Source organism: Furipterus horrens, unplaced genomic scaffold (genome assembly GCF_987537825.1).
Source record: "Furipterus horrens unplaced genomic scaffold, mFurHor1.1.pri manual_scaffold_17, whole genome shotgun sequence".
NCBI lineage: Eukaryota > Metazoa > Chordata > Mammalia > Chiroptera > Furipteridae > Furipterus > Furipterus horrens.
The window spans coordinates 75,284,322-75,305,322 of NW_028327187.1; the positions used below are offsets into that span (position 1 = coordinate 75,284,322).

Consider the following 21,001-nt stretch of genomic DNA (forward strand, 5'->3'; position numbering starts at 1 on the left):
TAAATCTTTGTTCCTGTTTTATGAAATGCTTTATCTTCACAAATATGCAGAGCTTTCACAATATACCTGAATGGCATTGGCTGAAATTTAAGTTCCTGACCCAGTACTGTGAAACTGATGCCTTGTTGGCATTGAGCAAGATATTGTGTGGCTTTGATGTCCTTTAATGTACCAGATGTTTCCTTATCTGTTTTAATGGTAAAAGTTAAGGTTTCAAGTCACCTGCTCTTTTTGTGATTCTATATATAATGAAGATGAGCCCTGAGAATCACAAACCACAAATAAACATGTTTCATTTTCCACATGTGGTGCCCTCTCAAGGAGAGGCTTCCCATAAAGAGGCATGTAAATTATAAATGCAGAGCTTTTACACTCTTTGACAAGGATGGTGATGGAACTATAACAACAGAGGAACTGGGAACTGTACTGAGGGCTCTTGGGCAGAAAACCACAGAAGCAGAGTGACAGGACATGGCTTATGAAGTGGTTGCTGATGGTAATGGTGCAGCTGACTCCTGAAATTTCCGATGATGATGGCAAGAACAATGAGAGGCACAGACAGTGAAGAAGAAATTAGAGAAGTGTCCTGTGTGTTTGATAAATATGGCAATGGCTATATTAGTGCAACAGAGCTTCGACATGTAAGGACAAACCTTGGACAGAAGTTAACAGGTGAAGATATTGATGAAATGATCAGGGAAGCAGATATTGATGGTGATGGTCAAGTAAACAATGAAGTTTGTACAAATGACAGCAGAGAGAAGACATTGTACACGTGTTAAATTTCTTGTACAAAATTGTTTGCCTTTTCTTTGTTTGTAACCAATCTGTAAAAGCTTTCCTATACTGTCAAAAAATATGACCACATAGCTCAGCTGGTTGGAGCACTGTCCCATGCACCAGAAAGATTGTGAGTTCAATTCTCGGTCATGGCACATACTTAGGTTGTGGGTTTGATCCTGAGTCAGGGCGTGTGCAGGAGACAACCGATCAATGTTTCTCTTTACATCAATGTCTCTCTCTCTCTCTCTCTCTCTCTCCTTACTCTGTCTTTCAAATCAATGAAACCATAACCTGAGTGAGGTTACACACACACACACACACACACACACACACACAGAGTAATTAGGATTTCATTCCTCCATGTTTTCTTCCCTTATCCTCCTGTCATTGCCCTGAAAGTTTATTTTAGAAAATTGATCAAGTATCACGTGGCATGTTTTATACTCTGGCTATATCTAAGCCCTTCTGCACATCTAAACTTGGATGTAACTGGTCAAATGAGGGAACATGGGGATTATGTCTTTTTTTAAAAAAGTAGTTTTCTTTAAGAACTGTCAGCATGTTGTTTGAAGTGTGGAGTTTTAACTCTGTGTGGACTATGGGCAGTCAACAGTATGTACTTAAGAGGTCCACTATTTCAAAACAGGTGTATTATCCAGGCACTTGTACACTATTTTTTATTTTTGCACTTCTGGTCCTATAGCAGAAGCATTTTCTTTTATTGTTACTCGCTTTTTAAACTTTGTTTACTCACGTGAAGAAAATACACTTACAGCACAATTTGCTTCAAATCCATTCCATGTTGTACATTTGTTCTCCAATGTACAAAAGTTTTACCCAATTAAAAAAAACCTCATTCAGCATCTGATTTAGCAAAATCAGACCTATATAAGCTAGCAAATATTGCCATTGTTTAATCTATTTCAGACTCCACAACTGACTTCTTCTGAGCCCTTGCGTATATATCTACATTTTTCTATACTTGTTTCCTCAGGTACACAATGAAAATTGTAACCTCTATTACCAATAAGAGTAGCAAAAGAAATGAGCTCCCTTCACACATTTAAAGTAAGGTCAGAGAGAGTGATGTCAGCATCATGGCAGAGTGAGAAGACCACTTTGTATCTCCCCTTAAATTTACAAGTCGGAAAACTACAGTTCAACAAAGGTGCCTCTGCTCAGCACACACACATGCTTATGAGATCCATGCATTGCTGTGTCTGGGTACAAGTACTGGAGCCAGCGGTGGAGACAGGATTGGGGGAAAGGATAGCGTTGGTATCCACAGATGCAGTTGGTGTCATCTGATGCTATGGCCTCAGCTAACAACTGTGGTGAAGGAGTGAGGCCTCGGCCCTCACACAGTAGCCTGCATGATAACAGGGGCAAAAGCAGAACCCCTGCCTCATAAACTGGCTCCAACACTGAGCCCCCTCAATGTGGCAGAACCCGGTAGCAGCATCTGAGACTCATTAAACAGCACAGTGGTGCCTACAGGCATTACTCACAAGGAAGCAGTGCTGTGGACTTGCAAACCCACATCTCTTCAGCCAGCCTTGGGCAGACCCCAGTTGAGGCAGTAGAGATGTGTCAAAGAAATTAGTGGGACTGGTGGCCATTAGTAACAAGGAGGCAGTGCTGAGAGCTCACAAACCTGGTTTCCCACCACCCATCACATCTGCCCACCATGATGATGGTGCCTCAAGACCAAGGCAACCAGGACCCCAGTTTGTACGCATCAATTTCTGCAACCCAAGCCCGGCTGCCACACCAGGTCGCCCAGGCGCAAGTAGCAAAGGTAAGAGAAGACAAAACAATTACCTCTACTTATCTATCGGCTGAATTGTCAAGAGTGAAACAACAAACAAGGGAAGAGCTCACTATCTCAAATGCAAAGACAGAGAAACAATCAAGAACCGTGGATAACCAAGGTAACATGGCAGTGCAAAAAGAAAAGAAAATGTCTCCGGAAACCAAATTCCGTCATGAAGACTGATTTAAATGACAGAGAATTCAAGATTACAGTCATGTAGTAATTCACCGAGATCCCAGAAAATTCAGAAAGGCAGTTCTGTGAGCTCAGCAACAAAATTAATGAACTAAAGGGGTACTTTACCGAAGAGACTGGAACTATCAAAGAGAATCAAACAGAAATTCTGGAGCCTAGGAACCCAAAAGATGAGATGAAGCATTGGAAATAGCATTAGAAAGCACTGGAAATAGAGCAGACCACATGCAAGAGACAATTAGCGAGCTTGAAGACAGAAATCTAGAAGTGTTTCAGGTGGAAGAGGAGAGAAGTAACATTAAAAAAAATATGAACGAAAAAAAAAATGAAAGAATTCTACGAGAACTATCAGACTCCATTTGAAAGAGCAACATAAGGAAAATGGGTATCCTAGAGGGAGAAGAGAGGGATAGGGGAACAGAGAGTCTATCCAAATAAATAATCAGTGAGAACTGCCCAGACCTATGGAAGGAGCTGGACGTGCAAATGCATGAAGCTAGGAGCATACCTTAATATCTCAGCACAAGGAGACCTTCTCCAAGACACATTATATTAAAACTGTCTAAAGTTAATGACAAAGAAAGAATTCTCAAGGGAGCCAGGGCAAAAGGGCAGTAATCTACCAAGGAAATACCATCAGATTGCCATCAGAATTTTCCGAGGAAACCCTGAGAGGCTGGAGAGAATGGAATGATCTATCCAAAATATCGAAAGAGTGAAACCAGTAAAGTTATCTGTTAGATATGAAAAAGAAATAAAGGCATTCCCAGACAAAAACAGCTGAGGGAATTTATTATAACACTACAATAAAAAAAATGTTCAAAAGAGCTCTTCTATCTAAAACAAACTGACAAAGTATACAAAACTGAGTCAGATGACACATGGAAGCAGGAAATCGCAACATTATCTTAGAATAGGTATTAGCCTTGGCTGGTGTGGCTCAGTGGATTGAGTGCCGGTCTGGGAACCAAAAGGTTGCTGGTTCATGCCCAGTCAGGGCACGTACCTCAGTTGCAGGCCAGGTCCCAGGCTGGGATCATGCAAGAGGCAACCAATCAATGTATCTCTCCCTTTTTCCCTCCCTTCCCCTCTCTTGGAAAATAAATAAAATCTTAAGAAAAAGAATAGGGTATTAAACTAGTTAATTATAATAGGAGAGAAAAACGTTAAAATTTACTATAACTACTGCAAATTGTAATGAATGCACAACATAAAAAGGGATTATTTGTGATAACAGAAGTGTAAAAGAGGAGGAGGAAAAGGACTGAACCTGTGAGACATAAGAAGAAAATATGCTAGAGACTTCCGGCCAAGATGGAGGCATAAACAGACACACTGCATCTCCCTCCACAACTAAGAAGGAATACAACTACCTCAAAACCAGAGACAACCAGAAGTTCCTGAAAATCGAACTCCATGGAAGTCCAGCAAACAAAGATATAAAGAAGAAATACTCACCCAGACAGGTGGGAGGGATGGAGAGGATGCGGTGTGGTGGCAGCAGCATCGGCAGTAGTGGCAGGCTGGCAGACAGTGCAGTCACACATTTAAAAGTCTGGATGGACACCTGGGAAGCGTTCCCTGCTCCTCACCTGACCTAGCAGCCCACGGTCCCAGCATTGGGGAAAATCAAGCCTCATTGCTTCTGACTGTGCAGACCAGTCAGGGTTGGGGTGGAGACAGAAATTGCTGGTCTCTAAGTAGAGTCCACTTGTTTCAAGGGTCCCCATGGTGCTAGAACATCTGCAGACCCACCCACTCTGGGAACAATGGCCAGGGCAGCAGCTAGAGGGGTGCCAGTCTGGTGCGGCAGTGGGAAAAGTGCCTGAAAAAGGGGCGAGTGCTGCTCAGGCAGTATTGTTCCCTCTCAGACCCCTCCCCCACATACAGCGCCACAACATGGTGAAACAGGTCACCCTGTACTGACGAATCCCTAAGGCTCTGCCCCTTACAATGTAACAGGAGCGACAGCTCTACCTGGAACACGGAGGCAAACAGACACAGAAGCCTGTCAGAATGAGGAGACAGAGAAGCATGGCCCCAAAAGAGGGAACGGATCAAGGTTCCAGTGGGAGAACTAAGTGACGAGGAGATAGACAACCTAATAGGTGCAGAATTCAAAACACTGGTGATAAAGATGCTCACAGGCTTAACAGATATGCTTGAGTATGGCAAACGCATAAGGGAAGAAGTGAAGGCTATGCTAAGTGAAACGAAGGAAAATATACACAAAACCAATGGTCAAGGGAAGAAAACCGGGGTTCAAGTAAATTATTTGGAACACAAGGAAAAAAAAAACAAAAAACAGTCAACTAGTGCAGAATAAGGAAGCACGAATTGAAAAAAATGAGTAAAACTTCCCAAATTTTGTGAAGGAGATGTACATACAGGTCTGGGAAGCATGGACGGTCCCAGGTGAGCTGGACCCAGAGGGGACCACAACAGGATGCATCATGATTGAGATGCCAAAGGTGAAAGATAAAGACAGAGTCCTGGGGGCAGCAAGAGAGAGATGGAGAGTTGCCTACAGGGGGGTGCCTATAGGACTGTTAGCTGATTTCTCAGAGGACACTTTTCAGGCAGGAAGGGACTGACAAGCGTATTCAATGTGATGAAGGTCAACCTGCAACCAGGACTACTCTATCCAGCAAAGCTATCATTTAGAATGGAATGGCAGATGAAGTGCTTCCCAGACATGGTAAAGCTAAAAGAGTTCATCATCACCAAGCCATTATTATATGAAATGTCAAAGGGACTTAAGAAAAGAAAGATCAAAACTATGAACACTAAAATGACAACAAACTCACAACTATCAACAACTGAATCCAAAAAATAAAAACAAAACCCAAGTAAGCAAACCAAAATAGGAACAGAATCATAGGTATGGGGATCATTTGGAGGCTTATCATCTGGGAAGGGGGAGGGGGAGATGTGGGGAACTAAAAAGTTCCTCAGCTGAAGTCTTACTAACTGACATCCTAAAGTTCTGCTTGGCATGGCCTCACCATCCCATAATAGTTGTTTATTCCTTACTAGGGCAACGACACTCTTTCTGTTCCTGGGATTGCTGTCCTGCAGTTTAACTCATATCTACCAGATAACGCCCAAGCTGCAGCTGCGTTCCCCCCGAATGAAAAATTCCTCTTCTCCTGAGCTATAAGAATGCTGTTTTGACTAAGAATAAATGAGACTTGATCAGAGTACTGTCTTGTTTCCTCTCTTTGTGTCTCTTGTCCCTTCTTCATCCTCACTCCCCCTCTAGGGTCCTCGTTGCTCAACCTGCGGGACGGGTCAAGTGGTGCCCAACGTGGGGCCCAAGAACGGAGGACTCAGTGAAGGACGCCGTTCGAGGAGCTGGCCAAGTAGAAAAGAGGAAAAGGCTACGCGGGAACCTGCCGCGCTGACCTCACCTCGGTAAGTGAACGGTGATCATGGGTCAAGAAATGAGCCAACATGAGCTCTTTGTTGAACAGCTAGGACAGGCTCTCAAGGCACGAGGAGTTAAGGTTAAAGTAAAACAATTGTTGAAATATTTTGTTTACATCAAAGACTTATGTCCCTGGTTCCCTACCGAGGGGAACATTGATCCATGACAGTGGAAAAGAGTAGGAGATGCTTTAAAAGACTTTTATGATACATTTGGTCCAGAGAAGGTTCCTGTAGCTGCCTTCTCTTATTGGAATCTAATAGATGAACTCCTATCTCAAAGGCATAGTGATCCTGTAGTAGCTAATGTAGTAGAAAAAGGTCAAAATATCTTAGAGACAGATCATAAGGAGGAAAGTAGAAAAAATAAGGGAAATGACAGCCGAGAGGAGGATGATTTAATATCTCTTGGGAGTGACGGTGAGGATGAGGTAGTCAAACCGAAAGGAAAACAGAACAGTCCGAAGAGTAAGCTGTCAAAGGGTCAGACTACTGAAGGGGGAGCTGTGGCACCTAAAGAAGTGTCGGTAAAATAAAAAAAGAAGTTATATCCAGACCTATCAGAATATACTGCAAATTCTGATGAGGGAGAGGTTGATTGGGATAGCTTGGCGGAAGAGGCAGCCAGATACAATAACCTTGGCTGGCCGCCTCTGGGAACAAGGCCACTGCCCTATGCCTCACCCTCCACTCCCCCCTTTGCGTACCCTGTCCTTGATCCTCGAAAAGAACTGAGGGATAAAATTGAACATTTAAAAGAACAAATAAAATTAGAGAAGGAACATCAGGAATTAATAATACAATTAGAGGGGCTAAAAATAGGAAAGCAGAAAAAAGAAATTGAGCCTTCTCTGGAGGGCCCTCCGAGCCAGAGGCCCCCAGTCAGAGGAGCGGCCCCCCAAATACCCCCAAATACCCCAATACTAGGCTTAGAAGAAATGGAAGCATTTCCGGTATCAGAAACAGTAGATGCCCAGGGACAGGCCTGGCGACACCACACTGGATTTGATTTCAAAGTCATAAAAGAATTGAAAGGTCTGCTGCATGGGCAACAGCAGACCCTCCATATCACCCTGCCCAGGCTCTGTAGCTTCAGCTCCACTGGAGAGGACACTCCAGCGTCATCGCAAGATGTCGATTCAACACGGGAGGAGACAGATACCGTGTCACTCCCGAGTCGGACTGCACAACCATTCTCGGCGGTGCAGATAGACTCTTAAGAAGCTACACCATCGTCTCTCGAGACGGACGGCTGCTGACGACGATGACGAAAAGAATTGAAAACAGCAGTAGCTCAATACGGAGCCACGGCTCCTTACACTATGGCCATCTTAGAATCGGTCACAGATCAGTGGCTCACTCCAAGTGATTGGCAAACATTGGCTCCAGCGACCCTAGCTGGAGGAGACTATCTCCCCTGGAAATCAGAATATGTAGAAATCTGTAAGGATACTGCTAGGTGCAATATGCAAGCAAATAATGGGTGGAATTTTGATATGTTAATTGGAGAAGGCAACTATGCAATTAGTGACAATCAAATGCAATATGATCCAGGACTTTTTGCTCAAATTCAATCGGCAGGTACAAGAGCATGGAGGAGGCTCCCCACTAAGGGTGCTATGAGCTCCTCTCTCACTAACATTAAACAAGGACCAGATGAGCCTTTTGCAGATTTTGTCCATAGACTCATTACTGCAGCTGCGGGGGAGGTACGGCCACCAATTACACCACATCCAGTCACTATACCAAAACCGTAGATTGTGGCTCCAAAAAGGCCTACCTCAAATACGACGTAACTGGTACAGGGGTTTCTAAATCGAGGTGGCATTGTGTAAATAAGCCTCCCATCATACTCACTACCAATGGCAAACCAGGAGCATGTCCCAAGGAATGCACCACCTTCTATAATCAAATGCATTCTACTTGTTATGAGTCAGTACAGGAATATATCTCCTCTAATGTCACTTATTTTACTGCCATACTGCAAAAAGTGCAAAATGCTATTAGCCGAGGAGACTGGGGGTCCAACCCTTCACCGATTGGGTCTACTAAGTATCTACAGGCCTCTTGCCAAGGCACTGTTGGAAAGCCAGTATGCTGGCATAAGAAGGCCCCTATACATGTTTCTGATAGTGGTGGTCCACAAGATAGAATAAGAGAAATCTTAGAACAAAAACAAATAGAACATCTCATAACAAACCTGTATCCAAAAATCAATTACCACCCTCTGGCATTACCTAAACCACGGGGAATAGATTTAGATACCCAAACCACTGACATCTTGACGGCCACCCACCGAGCCCTTAACATCTCCAACCCCCAACCAGCTGAAGACTGCTGGCTATGTATGACTTTAGGCACGCCTATGCCCTTAGCCATTCTTGCTAATATCGCCTCCTTTAATGAGTCTCATCAAAATTGTAGCCCCAGCTTGCCCTTTAGAGTACAGCCCATGTATTGTCCTGCTTCCCTCTGCTTCCAAGGTAGGTCTCAGAATAATAGCTTTGACATTCATGTTGGATTTGTTGAATTTGCTAACTGTAGTAGTGTAGTGAACTATAGCAGCTCTCTCTGCCCAGGCAAAGGGCAGGTATTTATTTGGGGGGGAAACTTGGCATTTTCATCCTTGCCCAACAATTGGACAGGAATATGCGTCCTAGCTACCTTATTGCCAGACATAGATATAATTTCCGGAGATGACTTTGTTCCCATTCCCAGTTTAGACTACATCGCAGGATGCCACAAAAGAGCAGTATCATTCATCCCCCTACTAGTAGGGTTAGGCGTTTCAGGAGCATTAGCTACAGGGACAACAGGGTTAGGAATTGCAGTTCACTCCTACACAAAGCTCTCTAATCAGCTAATCAATGATGTTCAAGCTCTGTCCAGCACCATTAATGACGTCCAAGATCAATTAGACTCCCTAGCTGAAGTAGTTCTCCAAAATAGGCGGGGACTAGACCTGCTTACAGCAGAACAGGGAGGAATATGCTTGGCTTTGCAGGAACGTTGCTGCTTCTATGCCAACAAATCAGGCATTGTCCGAGACAAAATAAAGAAGCTGCAGGAAGACCTAGTGAAAAGAAGAAGAGAACTCTTTGAAAATCCCCTGTGGAGCGGACTTAATGGAGCCCTTCCCTATCTCCTCCCACTTTTAGGACCTCTTTTAGGGCTACTCCTGCTGCTATCCTTAGGACCTTTCATTTTCAATAAGGCGATGGCCTTTATCAAGCAACAAATAGATGCCATAAAAATGCAGCCAATACAGGTCCATTATCATAAATTGGAACAAGCTGAGACTGCAACTTACCATGATGCTCATACACGTAACTAATGCCTTGGTGAGCTGGACTGGACAGTCAATGACGGGCAACTGGAGACCACACGCATCGCCAGCCGCCGCCTAAAACAGGTATCTGGCCAAAAAGAAGCTGCCTTAGATAACCAATGACGGGTAAGGTAAGGCGGGCTCCATGTGGCGATCTCCCGACCTAAGACAGGCGCAGTCCCCGCGAGGCTCTCAGCTTACATAAAATAAAAAAGGGGGACCTGTGGGGACCTAAAAAGTTCCTCAGCTGAAGTCTTACTAACTGACATCCTAAAGTTCTGCTTGGCATGGCCTCACCATCCCATAATAGTTGTTTATTCCTTACTAGGGCAACGACACTCTTTCTGTTCCTGGGATTGCTGTCCTGCAGTTTAACTCATATCTACCAGATAACGCCCAAGCTGCAGCTGCGTTCCCCCCGAATGAAAAATTTCTCTTCTACTGAGCTATAAGAATGCCGTTTTGACTAAGAATAAATGAGACTTGATCAGAGCACTGTCTTGTTTCCTCTCTTTGTGTCTCTTGTCCCTTCTTCATCCTCACTCCCCCTCTAGGGTCCTCGTTGCTCGACCTGCGGGACGGGTCAGGGAGAAATGGGGATATGGTGCAGGGATTAAGAAGCATAATTGATTGGTACAAAATAGACAGGGAGAAGTTTAGAATAATATAGGAAAGGTTAGTGGGATTCATCCCAGGGATGCAAGGATGGTTTAATATTCGCAAATCAATAAATATAATACATCACCTAAACAAAATGAAAGACAAAAATCACATGATCATATCTATAGATGCAGAAAAAGCATTTGATAAAGTACAACACCCATTTATGTTGAAAACACTCAGCAAAATGGGAATAGAGGGAACATACCTTAACATCATTAAGGCTATATATGAGAAGCCTGAAGCCAACATCATACTCAATGGACAAAAACTGAAAGCATTCCCCCTGAAATCAGGAACTAGACAAGGCTGTCCACTCTCCCCACTTCTATTCAACATAGTGTTGGAAGTCCTAGCCACAGCAATCAGACAAGACAGAGAAATAAAAGGCATCCAAATTGTGAAAGGAGAAGTAAAACTATCACTATTTGCAGACGACATGATAGTATACCTAGGAAACCTTATAAAATCCACTAAAAGACTACTTGATATAATAAGTGAATTTGGCAAAATCGGAGGGTACAAAATAAATATACAGAAATCTAAGGCATTTCTGTACACCAACAATAAAATCTCAGGGACAGAAGCAAAAAAGAAAATACCATTTACTATAGCAACAAGAAAAATAAAGTACCTAGGAATAAACTTAACCAAAGAGATAAAAGACCTGTACACTGAAAATTATGAAACATTTAAGAAAGAAATTAAGGAAGATACAAATAAATGGAGGCAAATACCATGTTCTTGGATAGCAAGAATCAACATCATCAAAATGGACATACTACCCAAAGCAATTTACAAATTCAATGCAATCCCTATTAAAATACTAATGACATATTTCACTGACCTAGAACAAATACTCCAAAAATTCATATGGAACCAAAAAAGACCCCGAATAGCAAAAGCAATCTTGAAACAGAAGAACACAGCAGGAGGAATCACGATACCAGACATTAAACAATACTACAAAGCCACTGTGATCAAAACAGTCTGGTACTGGCATAATAACAGACATATAGATCAGTGGAACAGAATTGAAAGCCCAGAAATAAACCCAGGCCTCTATGGTCAACTAATCTTTGATAAAGGAGGAAGGAACATAAAATGGAGTGAGAAGAGCCTCTTTAACAAATGGTGCTAGGAGAACTGGACAGGGACGTGCAAAAAAATGAAACTAGACCACCAACTTACACCACACATGACAATAAACTCAAGATGGATTAAAGACTTAAATGTAAGCCGTGATACCATAAAAGTCCTAGAGGAAAACATAGGCAGGAAAATTTCAGATATCACACGTAACAATATCTTCACGGATACATCTCCCAAGGCAAGAGAAATAAAGGAAAAAATAAACAAATGGGACTACATCAAACTAAAAAGTTTCTGCTCATCAAAAGAAAACATCAGCAAGATGAAAAGGAAACCAACCATATGGGAAAACATATTTGCCAATGACATCACAGACAGGGGACTGATCTCCAAAATATATAAAGAGCTTATACGACTCAACATCAAGAAAACAAACAACCCAATTAAAAAATGGGCAAAGGACCTGAACAAACACTTCTCCGAAGAGGACATACAGAAGGTCCATAGGCACATGAAAAAATGCTCAACATCATTGGCCATCAGAGAGATGCAAGTAAAAACCACAATGAGACACCACCTTACACCTGTCAGAATGGCCATCATCAACAAATCAACAAACAACAAATGCTGGCGAGGATGTGGAGAAACAGGAACCCTACTGCACTGTTGGTGGGAATGCAGACTGGTGCAGCCACTATGGAAAACAGTATGGAATTACCTCAAAAAACTAAAAATGGAACTGCCATTTGAACCAGTGATTCCACTGCTAGGATTATACCCTAAAAATCCTGAAACCCTAATTCAAGAGAACTTATGCACCCCTATGTTCATAGCAGCCCTGTTTACAATAGCTAAGTGCTGGAAACAGCCTAGGTGCCCGTCTGTGGATGAGTGGATCAAAAACTGTGGTACATCTACACAATGGAATACTATGTAGCAGAAAGAAAGAAGGAACTCCTGCCATTTGCGACAACATGGATGGAATTAGAGAGAATTATGCTTAGTGAAATAAGCCAGGCAAAGAAAGCAAAATACCATATGATATCACCCAATACAGGAAACTAAAGAGCAACACAAACAAACGAACTAACTAGGCAAAGACTAGAATAGTAGTCAGTAGGGGGGAGGGGGGAGGGAGAGAAGGGGGATAAGTAAGGGAAGGGTCAGGTCAAGGAACGTATATGAATGACTCATGGACATGGACAACGGGGAGGGATATAATTGTGGGAGAAGGGATAGGCTGGGAGGGGGGAGCAATGGGGGAAAAATGGGACAACTGTAATTGAATAACAAAAAATAAAATTAAAAAAAAAAGAATAATATAGGAAAGGGGCCAAAGAACTTATATGCACGACCCATGGACATGAACTGAGGGGGTTGGGATTGCTGGAGGGAAGGCAGGTACTGGGCAGAGGGGAGCAAGGGGGAAAAAAATGGGACTACTATAACAACATAATCAATAAAATATACTTTTAAAAAAGAGAAAAGACGCTAGAAGTAAAAGAACTATCATATCCATGACACATTTTATACAGAGCTAATGGTAACCACAAAAAAAAAAAAAAAAAAAAAAAAAAATTCCAAAGCCGAGACAGAAGAAAAGAAAAAAAAAAGGAGGATACAGAGGAAAAAACCATAGGTAGCCGCCGCTAAACTAAAATAGCAGACGGAAACACGAGGGGAAAGAAACAATGGTGATACAGAGCAATCAGAAAATAAAGATAAAATAGCTCTAGTAAGTCCTCATATATCAATGATCACCCTAAATGTAAATGAACTGAATTACCCCATCAAAATGTACAGAGTAGCTGGATGGATTTAGAAACAAGACCGAACTATATGCTGTCTTCAGGAGACCTGTCTCACCTCTGCAGACAGGCTCAAAGTGAAGGAATGGAAGATGATACTCCAAGCAAATGGTATCCAGTGAAAAGCCGGTATGGCTGTACTTATATTGTACAAAATTGATTTTAAAGAAAGATGACAAGAGACTGAGATGGAGATTTTATAATGAAAAATAGGGCAATCCTTCTAAAATGTCCTGCAATGTTTCAAATCTCACTATTTAGTTCTAGTCACTCAGGTAGATTCCACTGAATTTTCTGCAAAGGCGATCATGTTCTCTGTGTGCATAAAAGAGATGTTACTTCATCCTTTCCTACCTGGAAACCTTTTATTGATGGATTTATCCTCTTATACTGAACTGAATATTTGCATGCCATGCGATTTTTTTTTTTTTATCCTCCCCGGAGGACATTTTTTCATTACTTTTAGAGAGAGAGGAAGGGAGAGAAAAAACATTGATTGCTTGCCTCCCATATACACCTTGGTCAGGGATCATAAGTGCCTAGACCAGAGATCAAAAGCACAACCTAGGTGTGTACTTGGCTGGGAATCTAACCCACCACCTTTTAGTTACAGGGCAATGCTCCAACCAACTGAGCCACACTGGCCAGGGCCCAAGTGGCTTTTGATTGGATAACTGACATTGGATATTTCACTTTGGGTACTGTATGTTTTTGTATGCCTACACACATTCTGGAACTGTGTCCTCAACTGCTGTAGTTACTTGGAAACATCTTCATTCTTTAGACCTTGCTTTTAAGATTTCCTACCTGGAACTAGAGCAGCTTTTAGTGCAGGACTCGTATTTTCCACTCTACTGAGATAAGACCCTTCTGAGCACCTCAGTCCCTCCCTCAGGTCTCCTGAATAGGGAGCCTTCTACTGTGATCAGTGAGGACAGATGTTCACAGAAGTCCAGCTTAAGCAATGAGCCGTTACCTTTAATCTTTTCTGGAAGTCCTTTCTCAGGCACTGGGTAGTTTCCTCACATGCATGTGGTGATCAGCATTCTCCTGAGTAATTAGGAGGGCCCTCTGCGGATCTCCAGGGTCCTCTGTGCCTGCAGCTCTTGACCTACAGTACACTGGGCTTTCGGGACCCCACTTCAGTGTGCTCTCCCTCCCTCACCGGGCAAAGCACAGAATCTGTCTTCTTCCTTGGCCCGACAGATGAACTGCTGAAGCTGCTGGGTCGCTGTGAAACAAGTGAGACCACTTCAATCTTCTGTTTAAAAAAATCTGCAAAGGGGGCTCTAACTCAGAGACAAAGCCAAAGACCTAAACAGCCTGATGTGATCTGACTTGCTTTCCTCTCTTGTTTTATCCACTCCCACTCTTCCACTTGCTCCTTATGACTCAGCCACATTGGGCTCCTCATCATTTCTAAAATACCTGGCCCTTTCCTGCCTCAGGGCATTTGCACTGGCTCCTACCTGTCTAGAACTCTCTTCCCCTGGAGTTCTACCTGACTCACTTCCTGACTTCCTTCAGGTCCTCAAATGACACCCTCTCAGAAAGGATTTCCTGGATACACTAAAATTACATCCTGCCTTTCCTACCCCCTGTGTTACTTATTACCACTGCAATATCCCCAGCTCCTGGAGCAGTGCCTGCCTGCCATGGCATAGACACAAACACATGTTGTCCTTAACCAAACCACGATGTCTCACCCTGTTCTTGTCTACTATCATTCTTGGGCCCAGAACACACCTGGCCTGCCCTAGTCTCTCTGTCACCCATCTTTAACAGATGGAGACTAAGTGGTAGGTAGGAGCACAATGATTGTGGTACAACTGGGACAGTAAAGAGTTGTCAGATATGAAGGAGTGTGGGTGCAATAAAGCCACTGGAGGATTCTGAACAGATGGGGAGAACGTCCACCGCATACTTTAACAAGATCACAGTGCCTCCCATGTTCAGAATACACTGCATGCAGGCAAGGCAGAAATGGGGAGCCTGGCATGCAGGCAAGAGTCAAGGGGGGATTGGACCCTGGCCTTTGCTGTATGCAAGCAGCTTATAGGTGAGTTTTCAAGCGCACAGATGAGCAATCTCCCTGAGGGAGGGTGGATTGCTCTCCATCCGACCGGTTGATGAGACTGGAGAGATACTTTGAGTGTATTTGAATAGGACAGTAGCCCCTTCCTGGGACATTGTGGGAGGGAGACTCATTGTGGGGAGTGGGGCCTGCAAGAACAGGAGTCTCTGAGCAAGGGCTTGAGGAGCTTGGGAAGAAAGCAAGGAAGGCTTCTCGGCAGCCACTTTAACTTGCACTGGGAATGTCGGCCAGGGTTTCCTCAGGGACTGGGGGTTAGCAAAAGGATTCCCTGGCAGAGGAGCAGGGGGGTGGGGAGGATGGCACTGAGGATGGAAGCCCACGTGTATGCCACGGGCTGCTGAACTAGCCCTAGTCCCTCTGTGGAATGTAGTATGCCTTGAGGTGTGTTCCGGGTTTCCCGGTTGCAAGCAGAAGCAGTCTTGTGCTGTGTGCATAGCTGGCTGTGCTGGGTCTTCCAGGTGACCTTGGAAGAGGAGTCCTGGCCAGGGTTTGCCAAGGCTGAGCTTCCAGGTCTGTATCTCAGCAATAAGGCCCTGGAGACTGCTGTGTGAAAGGCACAGGGTGCAATGGATGGAGGCTGGGGCAGAGTTTGCCACAAGTGAGGAAGGAGCCCCAACAGGGCACCTGAGCATGGGACACCTGGTGAAGTCTCTGGGACCTATGGCCCGGTGCTCCCCTGTGCCAGGTCCCAAGTCAAGCTGTGCCTGAGGTACTCAGACAAGGTTAGTCAGGCTCTGAGCAACTGAGCCCTGTGACCAAGCTCACGGGCCTCAATATGCCAAGCCCAGGTGACATAAGGTGTGTGGTTGGGTGGACTTGGCATTGGGGACTCCGTGTGTGTGGGAGCCAAGGAGGACACCCCCAGGTGGGCAGGGGCTGGTACTGACAAACCAGTCATCTTTGTTTAGGGTTCTCATGTCTGTTTGAACCTACTGTGCAGGGGACACAGGCTGTACACCAGATGTTGGGCCCCTGGGGGCCACCAGCTCAGCTCGCTCTCACCCTCATGCACTGTCCCCCTCCTTTCTTCGGAGGGAACAGGCCAGGCAGTGCCTGTTTCTCCCTCCACTGTCTCCGATTCCACTGCCTCTCTCCTTCATGGGAGGAGCTTTATGCTGATGACCTCCCACACCTGTTTGTGCTTTTAGAGCTTCTCTACCCAAACACAGAGGAGGCAGGGTGTGGCCATTGGGCTGCAGAGTAATCCTCAAATGTATATTCCATAGCTATTGTAACCAGTCCCCTATGTATTGGCCTTCATGCCAATACAGTATAATAAACAGCGTTGAGATGAATATCCCGGTACATTTGTTTTTGAGCAATAGACTTTTAGAAGGAGAATTGTTAGGTTGATGTGACCTCTTTTAAAAGTATTTGATACGTGTCACCAAATGGCCTCCCAAAAAGTTTGCACCAATTTGAACTAAAACAACTGTGTATGAAAGTGACCATTTTCCTACATCCCACCTCAAAGAGAATATGGCCAATCTTACATCTTTGTAAATCCAAATACATTCAGTAACTCAAATCCCCTCTGTGTTGTTCCACTTTCCTTTGTATTTTAATGTGATCGAATGACAATGTGTGTGACATTTTCCAGTGGCATCAGGTCTTCTGAGAACTTTCTGTTTGGAACACTCATGATTTTAATATTCATTGGTAAGTGCTCTGCACATGTTTAGAAGATTAAATCTTTATCATTATTGGAAAACACTTTTCCTTCTCATTGCTTCATTTTAACTTGATTCATAGTCCTTTTGTATGCATACATTTTAAAATGTAAATGTATTCCAATGATAAAGATTTATTCATTGTTTTCTGGATTCTGTGTCCCATGGAAAATTGATAATAAAATTATAGAAATGTTCACTCACACACAAAAAAGTTCACTCACAAGATCGTTTAGCACTTTATCATTTTAATTCTTTTTTTCCTGTTTTTAAGTATATTTTATTGATTATACTGTTACAGTTGTTCCAATTTTTCCCCGTTTCCCCCCCCTTCATCCAACAGCCCCCTCTCTCCAGCAATTGCATCCCCCTTAGTTCATGTCCGTGGGTCGTGTGTGTAAGTTCTTTGGCTTTACCCTTTCCTGTACTGTTCTCGGCATCCCTCTGTCTATTCTGCACTCTCCTACTATACTTCTTAATTCCTGCACCATTTCCCTCCTTCTCCCCCTTCTGCCTCCCAGTTGACACCCCTCCAAATGCTCCCCATACCAATGATTCTGTTCCCACTTTGGTTGTCTGCTTAGTTTGCTTTTGTTTTTATTTTTTAGATTCTGTTGTCGATGGTTGTTATTTTGTTGTTATTTTAATGTTCATAGTATTGATCCTCTTTCTCCTAAATGAGTCCCTTTAACATTTCATATAATAGTGGTTTGGATCTGATGAACTCCTTCAGTTTTACTTTGTCCTGGAAGCACTTTCTCTGCCCTTCTATTCTGAATGACATCTTCGCTGGTAGAGTAATCGTGGTTGTAGGTTTTTGCCTTTCATTACTTTGAATATTTCTTGCCAGTCCCTTCTTGCCTGCACAGTTTCTTTTGAGAAATCAGCTGATAGTGTTATCGGGACCCCTTTGTATGTAATTTTCTTCTCTCTTGCTGCTTTTAAGATTCTCTCTTTATCCTTGATTTTTGACATTTTGATTATAATGTGTCTTGGTGTGGCTCTCCCCGGGTCCAGCTTTTTGGAACTCTCTGTGCTTCCTCGACCTGTAAGTCTATTTCCTTCTCCAAGTTAGGGAAGTTTTGCTTCATTATTTTTTCACATAATTTTTCAATTTCTACTTCTTCTTCACCTTCTGGCAACCCTATGATTTGGATGTTGGCTCACTTATAGCTGTCCCATAGGTTTCTGAGCCTCTCCTCATTTTCCTCACTTTTCGTTTCCTCTTTCTGCTCTGGTTGACTGTTTGTTCCTTCCCTATGTTCTGATTTGTTGATTTGATCCCTGGTTTTCTTTCCCTCACCACTAGTTTTATGTGTGTTTTCATTCATTTTCACAGGACTAGCCTTCATTTCTTTCTCGTCTTGTTTAAGATCTGCTGTTAGGTCTGTAAGCATTTTTATGACCGAAGCTCTGAGCTGTGCCTCAGAAAGATTTCCTATCTGCCGATCCATTAGATTAGATATTTCTTTTCTTGTTAACTGCATCACCAGGATCTCTATCATGATCTGTACCATCCTGACAGTTTAGTGTTTGCCTTTGCTTCCTGAGCGTGGCTGTCACACTAAGCCATAGGGGTGAAACCCTGTGCACTTGTCACAACCGGGCGACCCTTCTCACCACGCTGTGGCATTTTGTGTGGGGATGGGGGTCCGAGATGGATTCCTACCTATGACTCTCCGCTGAGAGACCGGGAGCCTTCTCCTCCGTCCCCACCCCCTCCGGTCTCACATTCTGAGGTAATGGGGGTCTGCCTTCCTGGCGTTGGAATAGCAAGCTCATGGGTCTGGTCTGCAGCCAGGGGTGCTCCCCAGGTGCTTCTCACCATCCCTTAAATATGGGTGTCTGTGCTTATTGCTGTCCCACCGCCATCACTGTTGCTGTTGCCACCAGCACAGCTTGACCTCTGTGCTCCGGCTTTGTCCCTCCTACCCATGCAGATGAGCACCACTTCTTTATAACTTCATATGTTCGACTTCCATCTATTTTCTGGAACTTCTGGTTATTTCTGGTTTTGCAGTATTTGTATTCCTTCTTAGTTGTGGAGGGAGACGGAGCATGTCAGTCTGGGCCTCTATCTTGGCTGGAAGTCTCCTGTGTGTGTTTGTCTCTGTGTCTTAGGTAGAGCTGTTGCTCCAGTTACGTTGTAAGAGGTGGACCCTTAGGGATTCTTCTGTACTGGGTGACCTATTTCACCACATTGTGGCGCTGTATGTTGGGAAAAGTCTGAGAAGGAACAATGCTGCTTGCCCAGCACCCGCCCCTTTTCCAGGTACTTAAACAAGCGGACTCTGCTTAGAGACTGGCAGTTTCTGCGTCTGCCCCAACCCCCACTGGTTTGCACAGTTAGAAAAAAAGAGGCTTGATTTTCCCTGGCGTTGGGACCATGATCTGTGGCGTCTGGTGAGGAGCTGGCAATGCACCCCAGGTGTCCCTCCTGACTTTTTAAAACATGTAACTGTTCTTTCTGCCGGCATGTCACTGCTGCTGCTGCTGCCACCACTGCACCGTGTCCTCTCTGCCCCAGCTCCGCCAATCCTACCTGTCTGGATGAGTATTTCTTCTTTATATCTTTGTTTGTTGGACTTCCATACAGTTTGATTTTCTGGAACTTCTGGTTGTTTCTAGTTTTGAGGTAGTTGTATTCATTCTTAGTTGTAGAGGGAGATGCAGCATGTCTGTCTATGCCTCCATCTTGGCCGGATGTCCCAATGTGTTATGTCTTCTTGATAGACTGTCCCCCTTTTCATTATAAAATGTCCATCTTTGTCTCTTGTTACCTTTTTGTCTTGAAATCTATTTTGTCTGATATAAGCATAGTTAACACCAATTTTCTCTGCATGCCTTTTGTTGGAGTATCATCTTCTCCACCTACACTGAGATGGGTTTCCCAAAGGCAGCATGTTTTTGCATTGGTTTTAAATCCATCCAGTTACTCTGTGCCTTTTGATTAGTGAGTTCAGAGTCCATTTACATTTAGGATGATCATTGATATATGAGGACTTACTAGACCCATTTTATCTTTTGTTTCTGATTGCTCTGTATCTCCATTGTTTCTTTTCCCTCATGTCTGTCTGCTATTTTAGTTCAGCGGTTTTCTATGTTTATTTTTCTCCCCTCTGTTTCCTCTTTTTAAAAATGTTTTGTGTCTCAGCTCTGGATTTTTGTTTTGTGGTTACCAATTAGGTCTGTATAAAATATCTCATAGACAATAGTCCTCTTTCTTCTCCTTGCATCTTTTCTTCATTTGCCTATACTAGTTCAGTCCTTTTCCTTCTCCACTTTTATGCTTTTTAAAAATATTATTAATATTATTATTTTTTTAATGTAGGCCACAAAATAGTAGTGAACTATATGTTTAGTGATACAGCCCACTGTGGAGTGTGGTCTCCTTTATTCTCCCAAATAGCCCAAGTGGGTAAAGGTTATTAAAAAACCTTCCCCTAAGAAACTTTTGGTATAATATTATTTTTTAAAACTATCTATTGTTTTTTCTATTACAGTTGTCTTACTTTCTCCTTTTATTGCTCCCCTGTTACCCTACCCACCCCGTCTCCCACAGTCAATCCTCACCCTATTGTCCATGCCCATTGGTCTTTCATGCTAGTTTCTTGACTAGACCCTTTCCCTTCTTCCCATCTTCTCCCCACCTCCCTCCCCCCGGTCACTGTTGGTGGAATGCAGACTGGTGCAACCACTATGGAAAACACTTTTATGCTTCTGTTATCACATATGATCCTTTTTTAGGTTGTGCATTCATTACCAATTTGCAGTTTTAGTTATTTTCAATGCCTCTTACACTTTAACCTTTATGTTATAATTAAGTATTTAACACCCTCTTCTGAGATAGAGTTGTGAATTCCTGCTTCTGTCTGTCATCTTATTTATAGTTATGTTTAATTTTGTCTTTTTATTGTAAGTAGAGGGGTTCTTTCAACATTTCTTAGAATGCAGGGCTGGAAAGTTCCCCCAGGTTGTATTTGTCTGAGAAAGCCTTTATTTATTTTTCATATCTAGAGGATAAATTCGCTGGATATATTATTCTTGGCTGGTGGCTTTTTTCTTTCAATATTTTGAATATATCATTCCATTCTCTCCAGCCTTGTAGGGTTTCCACTAAAAATTCTGATG

At 43.3% G+C, this 21,001-nt stretch overlaps 1 non-coding gene and 1 pseudogene across 1 annotated transcript; one reads left to right on the forward strand and one right to left on the reverse strand.

The window, feature by feature from the left end:
* The first annotated feature begins 255 nt into the window (after positions 1–255).
* Positions 256–782, forward strand: LOC149991276 (neo-calmodulin pseudogene; annotated as a pseudogene).
* A 19,412-nt stretch (positions 783–20,194) lies between these two features.
* On the reverse strand, positions 20,195–20,331 carry LOC149991277 (small nucleolar RNA SNORA4). Its single transcript, XR_016508800.1, has one exon. It is a non-coding gene; the product is annotated as a small nucleolar RNA SNORA4 (small nucleolar RNA).
* Positions 20,332–21,001: the final 670 nt, after the last annotated feature.